The sequence below is a fragment of the Eptesicus fuscus genome, chromosome 11 (genome assembly GCF_027574615.1).
Source record: "Eptesicus fuscus isolate TK198812 chromosome 11, DD_ASM_mEF_20220401, whole genome shotgun sequence".
NCBI classification, from domain to species: domain Eukaryota; kingdom Metazoa; phylum Chordata; class Mammalia; order Chiroptera; family Vespertilionidae; genus Eptesicus; species Eptesicus fuscus.
Window position 1 is genome coordinate 79,364,692 of NC_072483.1, and position 11,611 is coordinate 79,376,302.

An 11,611-nucleotide genomic window follows, 5' to 3' on the forward strand; every position below is an offset into this window, starting at 1 on the left:
CAACACACTCTCGTTAGCAGGGACAGTAAGGACCTAGGCTTGGACAGAGAGACGTGCAAGTATTTGACCCAGGTGGGCTAGAGACGTGCAAGTATTTGACCCAGACGTGCAAGTATTTGACCCAGGTGATGATGTGACGATTTTCTAAAGAGTTGTTTGCAATCTAAACATTTTAAAGTAAATAATACTTGGGGGAGGGACGGGTCAGAGGGAACTACATAGCTGGCATTATTTTTCCCTGATTGTAACCATAATAAGCTGTATATTTTCATCTTATTTTATTCTCGAATTAATCCTTTAGGAAAAGGACAAGAAAATAAAACCGTGTAGCAGTAGGGAGGGAGGAGAAGGGAGAGACAAGCGAAGTGAATGAGAGAACTGGATAACTGCAGATGCTTGAAAAGAACATTACCCAGCTGTTGGGGTTAGTGTGATCCCAATTGATTAAGCTTGGCATAAGAAAGCCACTTAGCAGTTGGCAGCCACACAAGGAAGACAAAAGATGAGATAGACTTGATTTTAAAACACAGTGGACTCAAGAAGCTCCCAGGAAATTACTTAATATACTCAAGCAAGTGTAATATGTGATCCGCCTAAGAATAGTACATAAAAACATCATTTCCGTTTGTGATATGTAAAGTTATGTTCCAGAGCAATCAATGCTTTGTTCCCAATTAGTGACTCAGAGAAGTGAAAACCAGTCTGCCTGAAGAATTTATTCCATCCATTCCTGTTTGTTCCAAGAGATGCCCCATTCCTAATAAGAACTTCAGTTATGACACATCACTCCTGGTTCTAATTTATTTTTGACAGTATTTTTCAAAGGATTTCCAACATCAGAAAATGAATTACCTTTTCTTTTGCCAAGAACAGGCTGCTTGCCGTAGTTCTAGAGAAATCCACTTTAAAATGCTTTGGTTGAAAAAAATGTTTCTCCAAATTGAGATAATGAGCTCTGAGAAATATAAAATAAATTTGGATTGCTATTCTTGTGTAAGACAATATCTCTAGTGGAGATAACATAATCTTCCATATTAATAACTAGGGATCTGTGCCATGTCATTAAATTGGAGTTTTGGATAAGTTAATTTTATTTATAAGTTCCATTTAATTATCTAATGTTTCTCCAATGTAAGAGATGATGGCAGCCCAGCGTGGGTGGCTCAGTGGTTGAGCATCGACCCATGAACCAAGAGGTCACCAGTTGATTCCCGGTCAGGGCACATGCCCCGGTTGCAAGATCAGTCTCCAGTAGGGGGCGTGCAGGAGGCAGTAGATTGATGTTGCTCTATCATAGAAATTTCTATGTCTCCATCCCTCTCTCTTCCCTTCTCTCTAGAATAAAAACATTAAAAAAAGAGAGAGAGATGATGGCAAAGAAAATCCCAACTTTAGAAATTATCCAGGAAGTTGTGCATATTTGATAGAACTCATCACCTTCTGCCCTAAAAACAAAACAAAACAAAACCAAGACCTTTCAGAGCATTTAAAAATGATTTTACTAAAAAGAAATTTTCATACAATTTTCCAATACAATTCTTTATAAATGGCTTCACTTTAGAGTTATGTAATCTTGTATAAACCATTAACATATATATTTTATTTAATATCATAGTAAGTGTTGCAAATACCCCACTAGTTCATGATTTTCTGCACATCTATACTAATAAAAGGGTAATATGCTAATTAGACCAGGTCCAGGTAACCGACCATCTTGGCCATCTTCCCGACATCCGACTTCCTTCCAGACAAAGCCATGGTAGTGGGGGCCAAGGCAAAGGCAGTTAGGGGTGAGATTAGGCTGGCGGGGAGAGCAGTTAAGGGCGAGATCAGGCTGGCAGGGGGTTAGGGGTGATCAGGCCAGCAGGGGAAGGCAGTTGGGGGCAAGATCAGGCCAGCAGGGGAGGGCAGTTGGGAGCGACCAGGCCTGCAGGGAAGGGCAGTTGGGGGCGAACATGCCAGCAGGGGAGGGCCGTTGGGGGCGACTGGGCCTGCAGGGGAGGACCATTGGGGGCGACCAGGCCTGCAGGGGAGGGCAGCTGGGGGCAATAGGCAGGCAGGCAGGCAGGCGAGCGGTTGGGAGCCAGCAGTCCCGGATTGTGAGAGGGATGTCCGACTGCCGGTTTAGGCCCGATGGGCAGTCAGACATCCCCCAAGGGGTCCCGGATTGGAGAGTGTGCAGGCCGGGATGAGGGACACCCCCCTCCCATGCATGAATTTCATGCACCAGGTCTCTAGTTGAGATATAACAGGAAGCAATAAAATGGACCATCATCGTTCCTGGGAAACAATACTTAATTATGTAAGAATCAGAAACCTAGTATCCGAGAAGAATGTTGTGACAAGTTACTTAATTAGTCTTTTCAGTTAACAAAGGGCTTTAATAGCTAGATTTCTCCCATAGTCTGAAGCAGTGAATTTTTCCTATGTGAACAGCATAGTAAAATACATAAATCTTCATGACATTTATGGGGATTTGGTTTTTTCGAGAATGGAGAGCAAAAGATGTTAAGTTTTGTTTTTCTTCCTGGAACTTGGAGGGTGTTCATAAAAGAGAAAGATAAATACCACATGATCTCACTCATTTATGGAATATAATGAACAACATAAGCTGATGAACACAAACAGATCCAGAGACAGAGAAGCATCGATCAGACCGTCAAACCTCAGAGGGAAGGCAGGGGAAGGTGAGGGTAAGGGGGAGAGATCAACCAAAGGACTTGTATGCATGCATATAAGCCTAACCAATGGACACAGACAACAGGGGGGTGAGGGCATGAGTGGGGGGTGGGGCGGTTTGGGGGGGTAGTCGTGGATAAGGACACATATGTAATACCTTAATCAATAAATAAATTTTTTAGAGAGAATATGCAGGTGACAGTGACAAAAGAGCCCATGTGCTCTTCGATATATTTCTTATTTTGCATATTATTTTGCTTGTGTAAAAGCCCCCTTGCTTGGATATAGGCAATAGATTTTTTCTGCTGATCACACAGAGATAGTTGCTAAAACTGCCCAATAAAACTGTAGCACACCAACATGGAAAATGGGTGGCTTATGTGGTCAGAATTTCTGTCTTGAGAATTGTCAAGCAAATTATCTGTGTATTTATGAAGACTCCTGTTTGTCATAGAATCTGGATAATTGAACCTGAGTTGATGTGTTGCTGATAAGCTAATTTCTGCTCCTACCTCATGTACCATCATCCTTGCAATAAATATATAGTGTTATGAATAACTTGGAATTTTTATTTCTTGAGACCCTAGGTGGTCTAAACAGCAGGTCCAATACAAATTTTTTTGTAAATAGCTTCACTTTGGAGCTATGTAATCTTGTATAAACCATTAACATCCCAGAGCTTAAATTCTCTATTAACATCAAATGAGGAAAATGATATCTGTCACTCAGGATTGCTTCAAGGATTAAATATGTGTGCTTAGAAGGCGCTCAGCTAATTAAATATGAACATAACGCAAAAAGACAAGTCCAAACCCAGAAATGTTTCTATCAGTAATGCATTTACATTTCATAGCAAGGCAGTTGAGATGCTATTTTCCCTTGGCCACGGTTTTTTTGCCTTTGTCAAACGCCTCTGAGAGTCACCCTGGTGAAGCTAATTAGCACACTAACATGGAGCGTGCCTGGTTTCCTACATCAGTCAAGGTTTCAGGAAGAGGCAGCAGGAAGCTGCAGCTGGTCCCTGAATCAGGCTCCTACCTGAGGACGCCAAATCAAGTTAAGCCTGCAGATCTTCAGAGAAACCGAGAAAACCAGCTTTTAGTTGGGAGGAGCCCGAGGGCATTGAGTAAAATGTCATTTGCTCCATATCTGAGATGTATTGCATCAAAACAATGGAAGCATTTATTGTCTCCAGATGCTGCTTACTCCGGTTTTATTTTTACTTCACCCTGTTCTAGTCATTGGTGGATTCTACTCTCCTACCAAAACCTTTACGCTTAGATTTCCTTAGAGCTACTTTTGTATTTTTAGGTTTCCTGAAAATATTTTGCAATATACAGGGGTGAGCAAAAGTAGGTTTGTAGTTATTCCTATGGAAAAAGACAAATAATACAAATAAATAATACAATAATAAATAAATAATATAATAATAATAATAATAATACAAGAATAACTATGAACCTACTTTTGCTTCCCCCTGTATGTATGGTTCAGAGTTACTTTGCAGAATTGATATCCAATATCTAACAATGGATAACAATGGGAAATGCAGGATAAAAAGCATTCAAATGTATGCCTTTAGGTAAGGCTTTATAATTGTGAAAATAGTTTGTGTTTTGTAGTTCAACTGCTTTCGAAAAGGATTTGGGGTAACTTATGATATTGATACACATCCAAAATAAACACTTGAAATAACAATTTTAAATTTAGACAAAAAATAAATGTGGCCAAGATTTTGCTAGAAAACAGAATAATTTAAATATTAGAGCAGTGACTCATAGCAGAGATTTTGTCCTCCCTGCAACAAGTAGTACACAAAACTATTAATATGCTAGTGACAAATCAATAATATTAATTTAATAGTATAACCATTATTTGCTGAGCCCTTTTTTTGATGTGGTTACATTATGCTAAGCATTTCTATACATTAACCAATTAATTATCACAATGATTTGTGAAGCAAGTATTTTTTAAAAATATATTGTTATTGATTTCAGAGAGGAAGGAAAAGGAAGAGAGAGATAGAAACATCAATGAGAGGGAACCATTGATCGGCCACCTCCTGCATGCCCCCCATTGGGAATCGAGCCCGCAACCCAGGCATGTGCCCCTGACCGGAATTGAACCCAGGACCCTTGAGTCCACAGGCCGACACTCTATCCACTGAGCCAAACCAGCCAGGGCATGAAGAAAGTATTTTTATTTCTATTTACAGATGAGAGAATTGAGGCTCAGAGAAGTGAAGTGACTTCTTAAGGTCACCTAACTAGTAATTGGCAAATGTAGGATTTGGACCCAGGTCAGTTTGATGCCAAAGGTCACACACTTCATCAGCTTTGCCCTGTATTTAATATACCATTTCTAGGAAACAACAAGTGAATAAAGAATGTTAGCTTAATAAAGAAGAAATCTATGTATAGAAAATTACATGACTCTAAGTAGTATATATTAGGGTTTTCTGCTAGGTCAGATAAAAATGTCTTCTAGCTACAGTGAATTATTGAGGTTTCACTATTAATATTTTTGTGTTATATTATCAAGGATTGAATGATTTTAGAACTTGAAGTGTATTCCAATGTATTCTGATCTTCTAAATAAGTTCATCTTCTTTAAGGATTAAAAAAAATATTCTGAAAAATTTACAAATGTTTCAATATAACTACCTTATTTTTCATACAGATATATAATTTGAGGCCCAATCTGAAAGTCAGCTATGAAAGTCTTTGATGTCATTCTCAAATCGTCAGGGAAGGAAGTGGTATGCTGTCTTTCATTGACCCCACAATCCACAGCTAGTGGGAATGGGCAAGAGAGCTTCCCATCTAAGGCTGAGCTGAATGAGAGCCACTCAATTCTGCTGCCTGGGCCACGGGCGCCCCCTGCAGGTCAGATGAATGCTCTGTCTAGACTAGAGCCGTGAGCTTCTTCTGTTCATTACAGCATTATTCCCTGCGGCCAAGACATGGAATATTGAAGTGTCCTTCAATAGATTATGGGAAAAGATGTGGTACACATGTACAATAGAATACTATTCAGCCATAAGAAAAGATGAAATACTGCCATTTGCAACAACACGGATGGATCTTGAGAGTATCATGCTAAGTGAAATAAGTCAGACAGAAAAAATCAAGAACCATATGATTTCACTCATATATGGGATATAACCCTGAAAGCAACAAATGAACAAACAAGAAAAACAGACGAACAAAAGCTCATAGACAGATAGCATGGGGGTTACCAGAGGGAAGGGAGTTGGGGAGTGGTAGTAAAGGTTAAAGGGGATCATATATAGGGTGACCGAAGATTTGGCTTTGGGTGGTGGGCACACAATGTAATATACAGATGATATATCATAGAATTGTATACTTGAAAGTTATATAATCTTTTCTTCCAAATTAGCTTCTTTTATCATTATTTTTTAATATAAACAATGTGGGGACGGGTGAGGTAGTAGCCCATGCAGGGGTTGGCAGAACCACTGAAACTGATATAATCTTATTAACCAATGTCACCCCAATAAATTTAATAAAAGATAAAATAAAGTGCCTGCTATGGTATCATTTTCACTTCACCTAGGTCAGTGGTCGGCAAACTCATTAGTCAACAGAGCCAAATATCAACAGTACAACGACTGAAATTTCTTTTGAGAGCCAAATTTTTTAAACTTAAACTTCTTCTAACACCACTTCGTCAAAATAGACTCACCCAGGCCGTGGTATTTTGTGAAAGAGCCACACTCAAGGGGCCAAAGAGCCGCATGTGGCTCGCGAGCCGCGGTTTGCCGACCACTGACCTAGGTATTAGCTGGGTGATGGTGATGAAATGTTTCTCATCCTGAAGCATGTGAGCCCAGACTGGTCACATGGTAGTGGTCAAAGGGAGAATTGAAAATTTCAAAGAATAAATTTTTCACATTTCTTTCCATTGCTTTTAAGAATTTTCCTCTATATAAACGTTATATAACTTTAATGCAACACTTATATTTCAACTTTTTAATTTATTTAATTAAATAAGGATAGTTATTTAAAAAAAAAAAAAGGAGTGGAGATACACAGCTGAAGATGGAAAAAGTTGGTTTTCCTTTAAAATGTGAAAGTCTTTGAGAAACTGTGTGTCGGACTACAGAGAATGCAACCTGAAGTCAGAGCCTAATGATCAGGTGCTGGCCTTCCCATTCACCAGCTAATCACTTTAAACGTATTATGGAACAATATCTCCTGTATTGGTTTATTGTGAGAATTAAATAAAATGAGCTTTGTAAAGCACTTGGCATAAGCCCTCTGAAAACAGTTATTACTACTTGACCAATTGTGTTTTTAAATTGTATGTGAGAACAAAGTAAGCTAGGGTGAGGATAAACGGGTCTTGGGTTGCAGATGAAAGTAAGCAACATGGAAAAAGGCTACATATACTCCTCATATAAAATACATCCTGATCAGGGCACGTGCAAGAATCAACCAATGAATGTATAAATAAGTGGAACAACGAATCGGCCTCTCTCTCTTTCTCTCTCTAAAAATCAATAAATAAAAATGTAAGTAAAAAAGAAAGTATATCTTAGTAAATATGTCATACAAAACATAGGAAAAACACAGACTATCACCATGTTTCAAGTATAATAAAAGAAAAGACATACAAGGTCAATGCTACGCATATTTTTTTCTAATTTAGAAACCTAAGCTTGCAGTCTTGGTTTAGAGTCATACTTTAGTGATTACATTTATTTACAACCTTTCTCTTGATGATTTAATAACAACGACTAGTTTGGAACTCATAATTTTGGTAAAGAAACCATCTCTAGTTTTGTTTTCTCGCATGTTGTATGCTGAATAATAGTGTCTTAACCTCACTAAGGTTTTTGTTTTGTTTTACTTTTTTAAGCTAAATAAGAAATTTATATAAAAACTCCTAAGACTTACTATCAGACATGGTTCTAAGTTATTCACAAATAGTAACTTATTTGACTCTCACAGTAACCCTCTACATGTGGACTATTGTTTTCCCCATTTTTTAAAAGAACAAAGCAAGTTAGAGAAAATGTTAATACTGGTAAATTGCCAAAGATGACACAATGTGTAAGTGTTGGACCCAAATCTATCTTGGGCAATCTGGTTCCAGTATCTGTATACTTGACTGTATATTCAACCAAGAAAATTTTGTATAAATCAGGGCATCATTATCAGGATTAATTTTAATCAGGACATTATTTCTCCCACTCAGCTAAACTGCTTCATATATTAACAAATTAATATGAACAGCATGGTCCCATTTAGGATATTCAAAATTAAGCATTACTCTTAGTGTTCTGGATACTGTAATTTTTATATCATTGTTTTCTATTTTGTTGGTTGGTTTATTTTATTTTATTTATTAAATAAAAATTTATTTTATTTTTTTAACTTTGTTTTTGTTGTTGATGCTATTATAGAGGTCCCCATTTTCTCCCCATTGCCCCCCTCCTCTGCCATCACCACACTGGCGTCTGCGTCTCGGGGTTATGCATGTATCTTATTTGGCTAATCCCTTCACCTTCTTTCATCCAGCTGCCCCTCCAGCTCCCCTCTGAGAGCTGTCAGTCTGTTCCATAGTGTAATTTTTGTATCATTAAAACGGAGCAGGGCATGATGTTTCTCTTCCCTTAAATAGAACTGATTTTCTCTGATTAAGTTGTTCTGTAACTTGATGCCACAAATGCTCCTCCTGGTGGCGGTGGTACGTTGTTGTCATTTTTTAGTTCAGGAGAAAAATATTCAACTGAAATGATTTTTTGAAGTGGAAATCCACCTAAACTTCTATCTAAGTCTTAGATTCTAAGATAATACCACTTAAAAAAACAAACATGGATCGTGCCCTTGGCGGAACCGGATCTGTCTCTCGATTGACAGTGTTTGGACGGAACAGACCCAGGGACGCCCCTTCTTCCAGCCTCCGGCCACCCTCCAACCTGATCCAGTCACCACCTCCAGAACCACCTCCGAGACCAGCCAACACACCGGGGTTTTTTCCACCTTAACTCCTTATTGCCGAACAACCATGAGCTTCCAAACTCCTCAGAACTATCCCACCGACGTGGAGGCTGCGGTCAGCCGCCTGGCCAGCCTGCATCTGCGGCCTCCACACCTACCTCTGTCTGGGCTTCTCTTTCCACCATGAAGATGTGGCTCTCGGGGGCCTGGGCACTTGTTCCACAAGTTGGAGGAGAAGAAGCAGAAGGGCGCTGAGCAGCTCTTAAAGATGCAAAACCAGCTCCGTGGCCGCATTCTCTCCAGGACGTGCCAGAGCCTCCCCAAGGTGAGTGGGCAACATGCAGGGCGCCATGGAGGCCGCCCTGGCCTTGGAGAGGAGCCTGACCCAGGCCCTTTTGGAGCTGCCTGCCCTGGTTCTACCGCGCAGACCCTCAGCTCCGTGACTTCCGGGAGAACCACTTCCGGGGTGAGGAGGTGAAACTCATCAAGAAGATGGGCGACACCTGCCTCACCTCCGCAGGGGGCCGGCCCCCAGGCTGGGCTGGGCGAGTATCTCTTCCAGAGGCTCACCCTCAAGCACGACTAGGAGCCTGTGGAGCCCAGAGGCCTTTGAGGGGCCCCTCTGCATCCCCTGGTGTCTGGCTTTTACCTGAGCCTCTTCCCGAAACTGCTAGCCATTCTTTTAACCACCCTAAAACTCTCTCCCATGCACTGGACCAAATGAAACAATAAAGCTTTTTACAGAAAAAAACAACAACAAAACAAAAAACCCCACAAATAAACATGATCTGGGCATGAATTTGAAAGAAGTAAATAATTCAACTATCTTAGTCTGTTTGGACTGCTATAACAAAACACCATAAACTGGAGAAGGCTTATAAACAACAGAAATTTATTTGTCACCATTCTAGAGGCTTAGAAGTTCCGGATCCAGTGTCTGGGCCTGAGTACTGGGCTGAACGGCATCCCCACAGTGAGTGGCATGGTCTTGAGCATCAGAGCCCAACAGGGTAAGGAGAGCATGCACAGGCTGGTGGGAGAGGGCCTGGCATGGGAGTCAGCCAAGCAGCTCATTTCTGAGCATCTGAGACAGCCCAGTGAGGGCTGGTGGACACCGAAATGCATCTCGGCACATTTGGATTTAAACTGTAGAATGAATGTGCTCTAAATCAACTTTGCATCCTGGGATGAACTACTCACTCTTTATGGCTATGATACAAAGTTGTCCTAGTTGTGATATTAATAACTATTTTCAAAAAAAATAACTGTTTTCGGTCATTGTATTTATGAAGCTCCACATTCTACAGTTCTCTTCACTCAGTGTGTCAATGAGAAAGCAGGGGGCATTCTTGGAATAGCAATCCATGTCTCCCTGATTTCTCAGAGAAACTCTGGCCAGCATCTTCCAACAGCAGAATCTGCGATATCCTCACTGTGTCTTAAAGTTCTAGAACTTTCCACAAACTTTCTTCTGTTTGCTCTTCCTGGTAAGGGAAGCACAGCTGGCATTCGCCAACTGACAGGATACATTGGAGTGCACTTGCCCTAATCACACACACACACACACACACACACACATATGTATAATATATGTATATATTATGCAAATTAGGCCAGGATGCCGTAACGGTCACGACCAGCTCAGGAGGAGGGGACTGGCGTGGACCCAGAGCCTGAGAGAACAACAGGGCGGCCCATGCCTGGCCCCGGAGCCAGAGAGAACAACATGCAGGGGGGCCAGCCCCCAGCCCCAGCCCTGCGGCCACAGCACTGGGCTGCTGGGGCCAGAGCGGAGACACAAACCCGCAGGGGGGCCGGGTTCGATTCTGATCAAAGGCATGTACCGAGGTTGCAGGCTCCTCCCTGGCCAGGGCCCAGGTCAGGGCTCATGCAGGAGGCAACCAATCAAAGTATTCCTCTCACTTTGATGTTTCTCTCTTCCATGCTCTCTAAAAATCAATGGGAAAATATCCTCATGTGATGATGAAAGAAAGAAAGAAAGAAAGAAAGAAAGAAAGAAAGAAAGAAAGAAAGAAAGAAGAAAGAAGAAAGAAAGAAAGAAAGAAAGAAAGAAAGAAAGAAAGAAAGAAAGAAAAAAGAAAGAAAGGAAGAAAGAAAGAAAGAAAGGAAGGAAGGAAGGAAGGAAGGTCATATCCTATGAAAGAGACATCTTGAAAATGCCTAAAGAAAGTTGTCATTTTTTCGTGGTGAAGGGACTGGCTGCGGCGGCTGGCAGTGGCAGCAGCAGTAGGGTGATGGGGGTGGCGCCTTCCCCTGATCAGCCTGGTTGCCTCCTGCAGAGGGAGGCCAGACTGCGGCTTAGGGAGCAGGCCTAAGCCATCAGTAGGACATCCCCTGAGGGCTCCCGGACTGTGAGAGGGGGCAGGCTGGGCTGAGGGACACCGCCCCCCCCCCAGTGCATGAATTTTGTGCACCGGGCCTCTAGTCATATATATACATATTTTTATTGATTTCAGAGAGGAAGGGAGAGGGAGAGATACAAACATCAATGATGAAAGAGAATCATTGATGGGCCGCCTCCTGCACTCCCCCCACTGAGGAGAGAGCCTGCAACCCAGGCATGTGCCCTGACCAGGAATCAAACCCTGACCTCCTGGCTCATAGGTCAATGCTCAACCACTGAGCCACGCCAGCTGGGCACTGGACCTCATCTTTGAATGAGCACCTGTAGCTGTTCATGGTTTGGGAATCCTCAACATTCCACCAGCATTTCCATTCCTCAAATATAAAAATTCAAATATATAACTGAAGTGGTGTCAGGACCACCTATCATCTCTCATCCAACTACTGAACAACACTCCCCATCACACAGTTTGCCCTACCAAACTCCCAAGAACAGTTTAAGCTTCTGGTTGAATATACCTTATGACAGAAAACTCATTATTTACCAAATTTTCCATTCTATTTTTGGTTAAAATGTGTTTTTGCCTTACAACAAAATTGTC